Here is a 15,800-nt window from a genome sequence, read left to right as displayed (position 1 = left end):
TCATCTAGAAGATGAAGAATATTTAAATCCTTCATTTTATCAAGCATGTACTTGGTTTCAGCATCGATCCAAAAGTGTTTGGCTGCATTTCATGGCAACGCTCCTTGCTTATTTCCAGTACCGTGGTCTGTTTCGTATATGCGCAGGCTCAGAAATTCAAAAGAAATCCGAGTAAGAGTTTACATGCACTGAGAAATCTGATTACTGAGCTAAAATCCAGCTCTCTTTATCCTATTTCTTAATTGGATTTCTAGACCTTACTTCGATCTAAGAAATCGGAGTATGGTGTTTACATGACCATTTGAATAATCAGGCAACTGCAGAAATCCACATTATTGAGTGCATGTAAACACATTCACTGACTTTTGGAGCTTGTAAGACATGAATGTAACATATTTTTACTTTGTTTACTGCATTTCTAAGGTAACCTTTAGTAAAAACTTCAGTTTAAAGCCTAACTGTTAGTCAAATCTCATATCTGAGGAGTCTGTTAGTTTATCAAAACCAATAACTCTTCCATTCCTATTTTGGGAGGAGTGTGTGGCTGAGGTGTGTATGCATGTGTCTCACACAGCTGTACTACAGGCTTTTAAATAGAAAGCCAGGAAAAGGCAGTGAGGTAATCAGGAGGCTAAAGAATCCTTTTGTTTTCTTTAGTTGTACATGGCTGGTACGTTGGCTCAGAGTACACAGGTCACCACTGTGTGAATGTGTTTTCCTGGAATGTAAATATATACTCGCTACCAGTCAAGTGGTTTGAATATACATTACTGAATATACATTTTCCTTGATCTTAAAAAAGATATTTTAATCTTATACTTAAATGCAAACAAAATCTAAGACATCTTTGCATACGTCTAGATGTGTTGTCTCATAGTTTTGATGTCTTCACTATTCTTCTAAAATGAGGCAAAGAGTAAAACAACGGAAAACCCTTCTATGAGTAGTAGTGTCCACACTTTTCACAGGTACTGTATGTGCTAGCCAGAGCATTGTAACAGACAATACAGGGTCCAAATTACTGTATATGATGTTACTTTGCTACTAGGAAAGACATGTGTCCTTGCAGAGCACTGGTATCAAATCAGTACCCGATCTCAGTCAACATTGGTACATACTTGATAATGAAGGTGAAAACCACCAATAAGCCCACCTATATCTGAGTTTTCAATATTTTATAATGAAGTGAAATATTAATCTTTTTTTAGCGGGTTTTCTATGTTTTATTTAAAAATTAAGGAATATAAAAGATTAAAAAACTGGACTGGGCTTAAAGGGACCATTTTATTTATTAGGCCCACGTGTGTTCCCAATAAGTCCAGTCAGGTTTTTTTATTTCAGAAACTATGTTTATCAGTCATGCACTGGGTGCAGAAGAATAAGGCAGATGCAACATGAAAAAATGCTTCAAGAAGATCCCAGATATGTAGATCCCAGATCATCATGTTATTTACCCCTGGACACAAATGTTTGCTGGGCCCCTACATGCCCACCTACATTGGGTGGTCAGGAAATGTTTACATTATCACTGCTATACCATGATGGTAGCATACTAACTGGAGTGTTGGACACATCACCGCTATAAGCCCATATATTTTTTTTCAAGACAAAACAATAGCAAGATTACACACATATTCTCAAGAGTGCAAGTTAATAAAAACCAATGCAAAATTTCCCTATAAAGCATGCGTCAGCTCTTCACAAGAAAAACATTTACAGCAATGAAAGTGACAAATTAAAATTGCACAGCTGAAATATACAAAACAAAGACAGAAGAAAGCAGCAAACTCAAACTCCCAAGCCATCAAGCATCCTAAACTAAAACATACTGCCACGGCAGGCTTAAGAAATGTTTTATCCTTTTATTTATATCTTACCTCTGACGACTTTATGTAAGGTAAGAGGCAATTCACAAATCACTCCCAACAAGGGTTATGCATCCTTTTTCTTTAACTTGGGTGGCTGACATTTTATATCTTTATATATCTTTATAGCTTTAGAAATAGATGTTTCTACTCTGAAGTATCAAGTTTTGCTTTAACAGATCTTCTTTGTATATCTTTGAAATATCTGGAGGTTTAAGTTAAAAGGAAATGAAACTCTCACTGCTTAAAAGGAATAAAAAACCTGAAAGCTTGACTGAAGTAATGGTGGATAGTTGAACAGTTGCTAATCAGTGATTGCAATACCTTCCCTGAAAAAGATGTTATCTGGATGGCAGCATATGTTGCTCCAATGTATATCTATATATCGTTTAGCATTAATAGTGTCTTTACACATGTGCAAGTCACCCATGCCATGTGCTCTAATGCACTCTCCATACCGTCATGGATGCTGGCTTTTGAACTGTGCGCTGATAACAAGCCGAATGGTCCCTTTATTTTTTAGCCCAAAGAACGTGGTATCCATGATTTCCAAAAAGAATTTCAAATTTTGAATTGCTGGATGAAAGGATACTTTTCCATTTTGTCCCAGTCCATCATTTTTGGGTTTTGTGTATATATAGTTGCTTCTTTGCATAGCGGTGTTTTCACTTGCATTTGTGGATGCAGCGACAAACTGTGTTCACAGACAATGGTTTTCAGAAGTGTTCCTGAGCCCATTCAGCCGTTTCCACTACTGAATCATGTCTGTTTTGTGATGCAGTGCCACTTGGGGACCTAAAGATCATGGCCAGCCAGTATTGGTTTTCAGCCTTGTCCCCTGCTTACAAAGATTTCTCTGGATTCTGTGAATCTTTTGATAATATTATGTACCATACATGAAGAAATCCCCATGTTCTTTGCTGTTTTATGTTGAGAATCATTATTTGCCTGCACGGTCTTTCGCAGAGTGGTGAACCCCTCTCTATCTTCATTTCTGAAAGACTCTCTGTGATGCTCTTTTTATACCCATTATGTTACTGACCTGTTGGCAATTAACCACCAGGTGTGCCAGCATTTTGTTGCCCCGTCCCAACTTTTTGGAATATGTTGCTGGCATCAAATTAAAAACAGGCATATATTTTTCAAAAAACAATCAAATTGCTCAGTTTCAACATTTGATATGTTGTCTTTGACCATCATTGCATTTTGTTTTTATTTACATTTTGCACAGCGTCCCAACCTTTTTGGAAATGGGGTTGTACAAAGTAAGACCAAAACTAAAGTAAAACTTATTTATTCTTTATGATCAATACCTTGCTATTGGTCGATGCTTACAAATGACCTGGAAATGGTTTCTAAAGAACTAATTATGTTTAAAAGATCTTTATTAATGAATTTGTGAGACATTAACTAAAGTTGAACTTTAACTTTTCCCAGGTTATAAACTATTAAGAATGGACATTAGCTCCCAGATTTTATTGCAAAATACAATGAAGTACTGTAATTTAAGAAAACTGCAAATTGATGGGAAGTTCCTGTAAAATTACAGTGTTCAGGCATCATAGAAATGTGACCATTTACTTGCATTTAGCACCATGTTTGGTCATTGTTTATTCAGATCATTCTCACTTGTTCATACTTCATTAACATGTTAATAAACTAGTTCTAAGGTTTCTAGTTCAGTTCTTAGGTGGGGACCACATTAACGCACACACATACACACAGGTACTGAGTTTAAGTCTCAGCTGGGGTGAGCAGCTGTGTTGAATTTAGTAGTTTTCTAAGATGTGTCTCCCAGGACTGACTGAACATAATCCATAATCCTCTCTCTCTCTCTGTCTCTCTCTCCCTCACACACACAGAAACACACTCATGCAGTTTGCAGTGACAAATTCTAGTGACTAAATGTCCAGAAGTCATATATACTATATACTGCATATTGCCACCACAAATAACAATACAAACTTTTTACAGTGCATGATTCTGTACCAAGTTAAATGTCAAACAATAACAGGCACATCAAAAAAAGCAATCACTACAATAACTTCCAAAAAGCATTTTTACAAAAAAGCCCAGAGCACTTACCCACAGTCTGGTCCACTTTCTTCTCCTGAGCTGTCTCGTCACTCAGCGCAGACTGTCTCACATGAGTTCCATTACAGTAATGCACTTCTTCCTCATTTTTCCCCCTTAGAAGAGAATGAGGCTTAGCAGAAAACCCTGAAAGGAATCATAGAGTCATAGACTTTCATATCAACTAGAATACACTCTGTCCACTGTGAACATTTTAAAACATTAGTCATGATCACTTAATTTAACTCAGTATATAACAAAAATAATAATAATAATAATAATTGATACAATTTTCTTTGTTCAAGAATCAGTAGTGATTAGTAGCAGTTTCTATGATGGCTAGACAACATAGACCACAGTGAAAATCTGAGACTGTTTTCATTTAATCCTTTCACTGTCACTTTTCTGTATTTACAAGCATACTTTGCATGCTGGGTAGTTTACTTGTCACCTCACTGCTCACAGTTGTAGCAGGTAGTGAGCCAGTCAAATGAGATTAGAGGAGAAAACTGCAACTCCATCATGAGAGAGAGCACTTAGCTCTTTTTTAACCATGCTGATACATTCAAATGTATTGTTAATAACATTGTAACTACATAACAAGGTTACATACAGTATCTGGTGTGGCTACAGTGTTGGAGCTGAAGTTAGAATAAATAAAATAGCTGTTAAGTTAGCCTTATGCTACCATGAAATTAGCTATATAACCCTTACGCTAGCATAAGGTTAGCTATATACATTTTTAAAATCTTTTACTGTTACTTTTTATAATAATGTGAACTACCTAATACACTCTAAAAAGTAATTCAGATGGTCTTTAGCCAATACTTAAATATATGCACTGTTGTAAGATAAAAAATCAAGTTATATGACATTTCCAGAGTTTTTATTTGCAGTTGTTATTTTATTGAGTTCTGGTGACGCACAAATTATAAGTGTTGTTTCAACACACTATCATGACTCACACGGACTTAATATATTTGACTGAATAATAAAGAAAAAAATCATTTTCTAGTAACTTAACTCTATACACTGGACAACTTAATTTTCTCAATTGTTTGAATTCGCCCCGCCCACATGGACAAGCTGGAATTCCCCTGCACACGTCTGGTCCAAGTTCTCATGGTACAAACAGCACAAAAAAGGAGCAAGTTTTTCATGAGCATGGTGAATGTTCTACCCGTTACAAACATTTATGATCCATATAGATTTTATCCATTAGGTATTTTGCTTTTGTGACATGAAGAACTCTGCCCGCTTTGTGGCTGTGTTGAGGGTCGGTAGGCACACACTAATTAGCCAGCTAGCTAGCCAGCCAGCTTTCCTTAAGACTGTCATAGACCATATTATAACCATTACAAACCTTTTTTATGACCTATATAACTAAGTATTTTGCTTTTGTGACATAAATAACTCTGCCCGCTTTGCAGCTGTGTTGAAGGTCAGTAGGCATGAACTATGAAAGGGGGAGAGAGAAAGAGTGAGTGCTGGGCAGATTAGCTAGCTAGCCATCTAGTGTTAGCTTTTCCGGCATGGACCCGACATACCAATAGATGTTATATCTTGAGTAAAAAGGGATCATTTCATGGCTGAAAATAGTTGTATTTGCATTGGCATTGAATTTCCCTGGTGAACTTATAAAACTTTGTTTTCTGTCTTGTCTACCCGGCAATGTTTGTGTAGCAAAAGCCGTGATGAAGATTGCCATCACTGTGGTCAAGAGAACCAAAATCCTGGAGGGTTTGACATCGCCAGATCCTGTGCTTCGCTGATGATGGATAACACATGCACTTAAATTGTTTCACTCTCAACAGAATCAAACAGAGACTCATATCTGTCTTGTAATGAAATACTTTAGGCCAAATACTTAAGTGTCTTTCTTTTTTTATGCTTTGAGTACAATGTGATGTGAAATCACTGTACAGAATAAAAGTAGCCATATTGTCTAATATTTTTTTTATTTATTGTTTTTTTTTTTTTGCTTCATTCAGAAAGACTGACACTACTGAGAAAGAAGCATGAGTTGGGTATGAAAAGAGAAAAGATTCAGTGCAATGCAAGGAGCTAGTCAACAAACATCTAAATTAATATTTAGAGATATTAGGCTACAATTGTATTTTAAAATAATTATAATTTAATTGTATAATATATAATTTATATATACATAGTTTTTACATTGATAACTTGATTTTTTGTATTCATTCAACTTAAAATCTGTTCATGTTGACAAGTACTACGTTCATGTTGCTTAAAAATGCTTTTTACTATGACTGAAAAGCTAATCCACCAAACTGAAAAGATTGTGTTTATATCAATGTAATTCTACCAGCAGTTGCCACAACTCAAAAAGACTAATGCAAAACATTGCCTTAATTTTTTTTTGTTGACCCAATGCTTTATTTTTTAGAGTGTTCAGTGTCACCATGTGCTACGTTTTCCTAGAAATGTTAAAGTTTTGCCCATAAATTAGATATGAAAGCAGAGCAAGTGTATGAAAGCCATCTAGCAAAGTTAGCTAATAGCTAGCCAGTGGCTAGTCAGCCTTACTGGTAAATGCTGAATGTCTCTTTTTAAAGGAGCAGAACTTTTAACTGCAAATAAGCTGTTTTATTTTTGAATTGGAATGATGAAATATTACCTCATGTAACGGGTTACCCAGAATTCTTGGAGGCTTTTGTTTCTGTTAATTACCTCTTATTTTCTTATTTTTCATCAGTTCTTTTGACAGAAAATGTTTCATGTGTTTCAACATGTAATCTCTGTGCTATCACATAGGACTGGATACTTTTAACTTGTTTTTGTTTTGTTCACCATGATGCTGTTTTGTGTTCATATTTAACAGTAAGTCAGTGATGTCTTATATTGTCAGCCTTGATATATTGGTTGCATTATAGTGGAGGAAGAAGTGTTTTTTTGTTTGTTTATTTATTCGTTTTGTTTTGTTTGTTTTTTTGTTGTTTGTTTGTTTTTTAGTTGAAGGAATCATACATGATTTTTTAGGGGTAAAACTGCAAAATTATGGAATGTTCTGTTTATGATGTGAAGGAATTGTCTTGTATATACACAGAATATATACTAGAATTTAATAGAAGTTTCCATTAAGGGAGCGACGGAATTATCTGTTTTTTGTCTAATTTTTTTTGTCAGAACATCAACAGGTGTTTCACTATTGTTATGATGTCAAGCTTGTAACAATAGAATAACCCTTTTGAAGCTATATAGAACCATTTTCAAAAAATAGAACCACATAGAACCACATACAATGCATTCTCTAACAATCCGAAGAACCATTTCACCATGCAAATAGCCATTTATGCATGCAGTGGCTCTATACAGAACTCATAGTTCTAAATAGAATCATTGATTTTACTAAAGAACCCTTGAAGAACCATTTTTAAGTGTGTATAGCTGCTCTGTCACAGCTGAATCAGCTCCATGATGTGACTCAGGTGCAGAAAAATATAGAAAAATAGAAAAGTTGCTGTTTCCAAATCGTGCAGACCGCGCGCCCTCTAGTGGCCATCTATTTGTATTACACACTCACAGTAACGGTACAGTTATGTGGCGTGGCGTTCAAAAGTATTGCATTAAAACACTGTAAAAACACTCCAGACTGATTTGAATGCCTTTTCTATCGTTAGAGCGACTTGACACTCACAAAACAGCCATTCAAAACCAACAACCTCACAAACAACCATTCAAATCAGAAACTATTCGAATCAAATATAGACGAAAGACTCGACTTAAAACAGACCCACAGTATCAGAATGTACAGCTCTTCCATTTTACCTGCAGCTCTAACAGGGACGAAAGGAAAGATCAAACAAAAACGCGCGAGACAGAAGTTCGGGTGGTCGCGAGCTGCCTCCGTCTGCCCTCCGGAAGTTCCCGCGAGCTCTTTTCGCTCTGATTACAAAAGCCTTCTATATAACCATTATTTAAGAGGAGTAAAGGGGAAGAGATAAGCTAATAGCAAACATAGCTAACATTCCCAGAGAGAGAGAGAGAGAGAGAGAGAGAGAGAGAGAGATGCATAACTGAAGTGCATTACATCAACACAAGTCTTCCAGTTTACTGACTTTTGTCAGTAACTGTGTTGATGTAATATATTTTATGCACTTTGAATCGAGTGTATTCAGTGTATCACTTGTTTTCAATGCAGACGTCATCCTGAAAGCTGTCACTAGTGAACTGAAAATAACTAAACACCACTAAATAAAAAAGCCGGGCCCTCTGAGAGCTTCACACAGGCACAGGGACAAATCACACACATCATGAAGGATTTAGGAACAAAACCAACTTAAAGGAGAAAGAGTGAAACAATAAAAGGAGAGAGTAGGAGAATGGAAAATGAAAAGAAAGAAAGAGAGCAGGAAAGGACAGAGAGTTGGACAGAGAATGAAAGGAGATGGAGATAAGAGGTTGTGAAAGAATGAAAGGATGAAAGGAAAAAAGATAAAGGAAACAAAATATAGAATGAACAAATGAAAGAAGAGGCACAGATAGAATAAAAAAAACAATGAAAGGAAAGGGCAATAAAAGAATGAAAGGAGAGGGGAAATGAAAGAATGTAAGGAGGGAGAGAATGAAAGAATTAAAGGAGAGAAAGAAGGCAGGAAAGGAGAGAGAAGGAGAATAAAAGAACGAAAGGAGAAATGCACAGAGAGAATGAAACATTGAAAGCAAAGGGCAATGACAGAATGAAAGGAGGGAGAGCAGGAGAGAGAATGAAAGAATAAAAGGAGGTAGAGATGGAATGAAAGGACAGAGAATAAAAGGAGAGGGGAAATTAAAGAATGTAAGGAGAAAGAGAATGAAAGAATTAAAGGAGGCAAAGAAGGTAGGAAAAGAGAGAGAAGAAGAATGAAGAGGGGGCACAGAGAGAATGAAAAAATGAAAGGAAGGGGCAATGACAGAATGAAAAGAGGGAGAGTAGGAGAGAGAGAGAATGAAAGAATAACAGGAGATGGTGATGGAATGAAAGGAGAAGGGAAATGAAAAGACTAAAAAGAATTAAAGGAGAGAGAAGGAGAATGAAAGAATGAAAGGAGAGAGGCACAGAGAGAGAATGAATGAAAGGAGAGAGAAAAGAGACAAAAGAGAGAGACAATGAATGAAGGAATGGGGTATGAAAGAAGAATTGAAAGAACTCAGAGAAATAGTGAAGAGAATGAGAAAGAAAAAGTAAAAAAGAGAGAAAATAAGGAAAGAAAGAAGAGACAAAAAGAGAAAAGGCATTGCTAAGGCTGTAAACATTACCATAAAGAAATGCTCCATTAATAAATACAGTGTGTAAGAGAGAGAAAGAGAGAGAGAGAGAGAGAGAGAGAGAGAGAGAGAGAGAGAGACAGTATCCCAGCAACTTGTAGGCATCTCAGGATTCATGCATGATGCATGTGACACTTAATCCACAGAGAACACACACATACACTCACACACTCGTGACTGCAGTGTAGGAGCTGTTTGTCTGATTGGCCACATGTCTTTGCAGAATTTGGGGTAATAAACTTGATGGTAAAATGACCATTTCTGCCTATTTTCTTTCCTGAAGATGAACCCATGAAAAGATGCTTTTTCATGTAAACAGAGTAAATGGTGCACACAGAAAGCTGCTTCTGCAGAGAATGCACCTGTTACTGCCAGTAAAGCGTATAAAAGAGCGAGATCAAGCGAGTGAGTGAGAGAGAGAGAGAACAAGTATCCGAACGTGTAGAATTTGCCACTGATCAATCTCCTGTACGGTCCAGTAAGCGTGAAGAGCAGTGGGTTTGTGCTCTCTGCTGAACACAGGCTGATCTGATAAGCGGTCAGAATGAATAGCTGAATGAATAGCTGCTTGTTTCTGAGCAGAGAAATTAATTTTATACTGTCATTTCAATAAACAAACACAATCACAAACACACACACGGTTATCATTCACGGTGTTTCACCAGTGTCATGGCCACAGCACCTTAGGAGGAGGATTTTGATCAGTGTGAAGTTTTTCACTTGCTTGCCAACTGCAAAAAAATAGACTAAAATACGTTGACAATTTAGAGAAAAATAGAAAAAAATATATTAAAAATGAGATGTAAATGCTTATATTAAGCAAATAAAGTCTGATAAAATTTACAATTTCTTGAAATAAGCAAAAAGATCTAGTTCTTCAAATCACCCTAAATATCTTGAAAGGCCCAAATCCTACATATTTCTATGTACTCTTTTATGTCCTATGAAATTTTTATGTATCAAAAAGGGTCATAATTAATTCAACCTCTCTTCATCCCTTAGAATAAAACTGTTTTTGTTACTCTGCCTTTAAGACTGATATATGTAAATGACTTCTGTTCTGCTTGGCTGTCCTGTGTTGCATCTCCATCAAAAAGCACTCCTGACTGAAACCAGAATGGGCGGGGCTAAACGACTGTAGGCTGATTAAGTTAATATGTTATATGCAAATGTATTGGTTTTTGTGACATCCCAAAGCTGAATTCAAAACAGGCTGTTTTTGAAGCTTAGTTTTCATATCGCTGCTGTTGGAACAAAACCTCATATGTCTGAAATGGTAACTTTACAGGAGAAGGAAAAAACATACTTTACTTTTAATGTAAGTCGATGGAACCAGAGTTTTTTCCAAGTCATTTTGGGCTGTTTCTGTTGGTCCATTCATCATGACATTTACACACAATATAAAGGACAACGAGTACTTTCAAATTATGTCAAAAACTGGAAAATGACAAAAATGGAGATATATGGACTGCATGGACTGAGGTTCAGTCATAAAACTCTTGTAAACTTGCTTTTCAAAAAAGCAAGCAGTTGGTTTTCAAAGATGTTGGCCCTTTAAAACTAGTAAGAAAATATGAGCCCTTCAAAACTATTATACAAATTTAGAAATATAGCATTTTAAATGATATATATGCATCAGACACTCTACTTCCAAGCACAATAATAAGATACAAGGACTCAATATGAGTTTATTTCCTGCATCCAAGTCTCTTGGTAAGACGACTAGCAATCAAAATGTTAGACTTTAAACTCAAATTGTGTCAACATGAGCCAGTTCTGCTTTATCAGACAATAGAAAGTCAGAACTTTCATCTTTTATTAATTTCTGACCACATCTCCATCAGTCCATCACAAAGAAAGTGTTAACAAGGCACTCCTACAGTCCAAATTTTGGTTATTACAGTGCACATACTTACTATACCATCACGCAAAAACATGCATACTGGCATACTCTCTCCCTCTCTCTCTCTCTCTCTCTCTCACACACACACACACACACACACACACACACTCACACAAACAACTTGCTCTTTCTCTCTTCGTATCTAAGCAGTAGAGGTCATAGCTCTGCAGGACAGTGATTGAGTCACTAATCACATTAAACTAGATTTAAAGAGCTTCTCGGTTACCCTTTCTCACCAAACACCCACCACTGAAACACAGAGCTAAGAGAAATTTCTACTCAGGACTGTTTGATTCTAGAAATTCCAGATTCGTCTTTGATTCCTATTCCAAGTTATGGGACTCAACAAAGTGGTTTTCCAGAGCCTGTTCCACATAGCACATGTGCTAATTCACAATTCCAAAATTCAAGACATAAGCCCCTTTCATGCTTCCACTTTCCTGCCGAAATGTAACAGAGTTTTATCGGAATGCCGATAAGACTGATGCAGTAACTTACCTGCATGAGATACTAGCACTGTTCAAAATCTCTATGAGGAGATGTGTGAACAATAGCCAATACATACCAGGAAAAGAATGATTACTGCCAGATTACTGCCAGCAAAGCTGAATGTTTTGTGATGCTTTTGTTTTTCGTCACTGCTTATTTTGTATACAATCCTAATAGCATACTGCTCAAGAGGAGTAACAAATCTGTCCCTTTGAGCATGAAATGGCTGCTCAATGCTCACAAAACCAGAACATATGAACACATGAAGCCACTTTTTGTTACAAATCTTGCATTTTACTTTGTTTTCCGCTTTGTCTAAAGTAAAACACAGCCAATATGCAATGTGGAAGGATGGACAGATATTTCATGCAAGCAGGAGCACACCTGGTTCCACTTGTTGAATCAGCTAGTCTTCAAACAAATGATCAGTTAAATGAAGTGTGCTTTTGCTTGGTTGCAATGAAACCCTGCAGCCACATTAGCCCTTTAAGGACAAGTTTGGTGACCTGTGGTCTGGATGCTGACAGCAAAATATCTCACATTCTGTTTGGCCAAACCTGAATGTCACTGTGCAGTGTCTGAAGCTTTGGAGTCGACTCTCCATTTCCAAATGCCTGGAAACAGAAATTTGACTCTTTTTGGGCATTGATCTCCAACCTTATTGCTACTGAACAATCCTCACTTCAGGCATAGCCCCTTCATGCAGGCCCACTAATGTATTGATTAAATTATTCCAATTAAAATATCGGCGCTAAACTAAAACATCTAACTTTCAACTTTGCATGGAAGTGGGAAGTCAGAATTGCATCATTTCTGACCTCCACATTTGAGCTGTAAAGTGGGAAAAACATCAAAATGAAAGCTAGTATTGTTAGGAACACGCCAGCTGGCTAATGTTAATGATATGAGTGATAAACTTAATATTTATGATATATGTACCTTCTCAAAACAGTGAACTTATAGTCAAAGCAATTCTCATTAAAAAGTAGAGAAGTGGTTCTTCATTACTATTGACAGTGTAAGCAGCCCTATTGATTTCACATCATAAGCTGAGCTTGGAGTTAAGAAGACCATCCTGACCTTCCGAGTAGGAATTCCTGGTTGAGAGGGTGTTTTCTTTAATTTTTCCTAGTCTGACATGGGAAATTCCAAGTGATGAGCTTGAGTCGAATGCAGCATTAGTTCTATTTCATTCTCCACCTGCCGCAGAGACAACAGTCATACTCATAACATTAAAAACCCAGCAGGCATAATGTTGTGATAATGCTGGGTTTCAGTCAGTGGGTTTACATGCATTCAATAGTCCGATCCGATCATAATCTGATGTCTGCCGTTATCTGATTATTCAAATGGAATACTCTTATCTAGAAATCCGGTTAAGAAATCTGATGAAGAGAGCAGGATTTTAGCTCAGTAATCAGATTTCTCAGTGCATGTTAACTCCAGATTTCTTTCAGATTTCTTAGTTTGCATGTGTGCGGAACAGACTGCTGTACCAGAAATATGTAAGCAGCGTTGCCGCGAGATGGCGGCAAACCGCTTTTGGAGCGACGCTGAAACCAACTACATTCTCTATAAAATGAAGGATTCAAATATTTCTGATCTTGTAGATGATGTATGTTCATATTGTCGGGTAAAGTGGTGCGATGTTTTTAAAAAAAGCTGCTGCATGAAGTTTGTGTTTACATCATGTTGTCATGAAAATGAAATAATACTGCCTCATCAGAGTGCGCTTGGCGATAGTTCCAACTTGGGAATTAAAATGGTTTTCAAACTTTTTTTTAAAATATTTATTAAATAGCATGATAATATTTATCAAACCATTTATATATATACTATTTTACAATAAATTTCATATATATGATAGTATATACAGTATATAGTATATATAATAAATTATGTTATGCAATACACACAAATATTTCATGTATATATTCACTTAAATATGTATAATGTATATATTTTTGATGGTGGTTTACATATATAAATCACTTTAAAAAGATGTATGTGTGCATTGTCACTTGGTAGTCACTATGCACTTATACTAACACTGAAAACAGGTTGGAGGCAAATTCTGGGCCTGGGTTCAATTCCCCGGCTGGGTGACCAGGGTCCTTTCTGTGTGGAGTTTGTATGTTCTCCCCTGTCTGTGTGGGTTTCCTCCCACAGTCTAAAGACATGCAGTCAGGCCAACTGGATGTGCTGAATTGCCCTTAGGTGTGAATTTGTGTGAACAGTCATCCTCATTCACCAATATCTTCCTAGGTTTTTTCTTAAATGTGTTCTTGAAAAAGGTCCTAAGAAAAAATTGAGCAACAACATTGAGCAAATGTTGTCAACATGGAGACAAAATTTCAACGTAATTTCAGCACTGTGACAATGTATATTGGAAATGGATGCATATTGCTCTGCTATAGGTGTACACACTTACAGAAATGCCTACAATCACACAGACTTGTGTGTTTTCTAGCCTGCTAGTCTATTAGCTACCCTGATAGCAAGAGGATAGTGGACCACTGTTGGCCCACTCATGGCAAAGCTGGTGGTCCACTGGTGGTTTGCTCAATGTGTTATGGACGTTCCACTGGTGTTTAAGCAGAGTAATAGACAAAATTCCACTTATCATCACTCATTTTCCACTTACAGTCCAATTTACTTATTTTTCCTTCTTTCCTTACTTTAGTTACACTTTAAGTTAGTTTAGTAAATAATTTTAATCCAGCACAGTGTCAACAACATTTTCTATAAAATCATTTTATATCAGGCCTAGTTATTATTTTTTTCTCTCTCAGTTGTTTGTAATATTTGTCTTAGTTTATTTTCTAAAATAAAAGTCTCTGTGTAGTTATAATCTGTTTGAGGGGATTAAAAATAGTTAGAGTTTGTATGCAGGACAGTAATCTGGGTGGTCCGAGGGTGGACCAGCAGTGACAAACAGTCAGCGAGGTGCCGACCTTATCAAGCCAGTGGACTCATATATGCTCACTATTTTGCTTGCTATTAGCTTACTTATTAGCACCAGAATATTAACATGAATACACTTTTCTGTGCACAGAGACACAGTACATATCTACAATTACACAAAATCATGTGTAAAATAAAAAAAGTACTTACATTTTTCTTTCAACAGTGTGAAATCATGAGTAAAAAAACTCTTTCTGAGGCTGCTAACATAAATGCTAATAACATTATCTTCTCTCCTTCTGCGGTCCACAGTTGCTTGGACACATAGCCTACTCTGAATGAACTCATTTCTTGGTGGGAAGAATTGCTTACTACAATTCTTAATAAATTGAATTATATGTTGTAGGTTATGTTGTCGCCATTTTCTAAGTAATTAGCCATTTGGCCAATTAGGCTGGGTGATATAGTGATATAACTGCAGGCATTTTTATTATATTTAAGTGCACTATTTAAACTAGAGTGGTATGTTAATGTGTCAATTGCCATTTTTAGAATTATTGTAAGACTTTGCTAGGCAACATTAGCAAGTGGCTTATATGATGTGAAAGCTTTACATTTCAAATACTGAAGGACTCACTGTGCAATAGTCAGTAAAAAATGCCTTCTCTGTCTCTTAGGAGCTTCAAGACCTGCCACAAATTGTAAACATAGTATTACAGTATGGCTGGTGTGACGCTAACATAACATTGCTTTATCATTGTGGTCTGCAGCCAAAAGCATGCCAGCTAGCTGTCTGAATAAAGCTACCTGGTAAGTAACAGTACTTTAAGCAATATTTGAAAACCAGCTGCCTCAATAGGTAAGGTAGTTATGTTAAATGACCTTTAGAAAAGATTCTCAGAAAAAAATGTTGGCTAACTTTACTGCAAGAGCTTATGCTAACTTGAACAAAATCACATCTAGGGCATAAAATGTATAAAGTAGTATGCAGATGTAGCAATGTTTTTGCTTGCAGTGTTTTGTTAATGTAGCTACACAATTAAAAAAAGATGGTTCTTTATTAAAGGCAGTGGTTCTATGGAATGTGCTGTATATGGTTCCATATAGAACCTTTTTGAATTTTTTTCTATTTAGCACCAAAAAGGGTTCTGCTATTGTTATGATGCTTGAAGCTTATAACAATAGAATAGACCTTTTTGGTGCTATATAATAACCATTTTCAAAAAGATTTTATATAGAACCATTTATATGGACATTCATTGAAATACATGCACATTTGTGAACTAAATACAGTGGTG

This window comes from Colossoma macropomum, unplaced genomic scaffold (assembly GCF_904425465.1).
Source record: "Colossoma macropomum unplaced genomic scaffold, Colossoma_macropomum, whole genome shotgun sequence".
NCBI classification, from domain to species: Eukaryota; Metazoa; Chordata; class Actinopteri; order Characiformes; family Serrasalmidae; genus Colossoma; species Colossoma macropomum.
The sequence above is the reverse complement of the archived record's forward strand: the minus strand, read 5'-3'. Positions refer to the sequence as shown.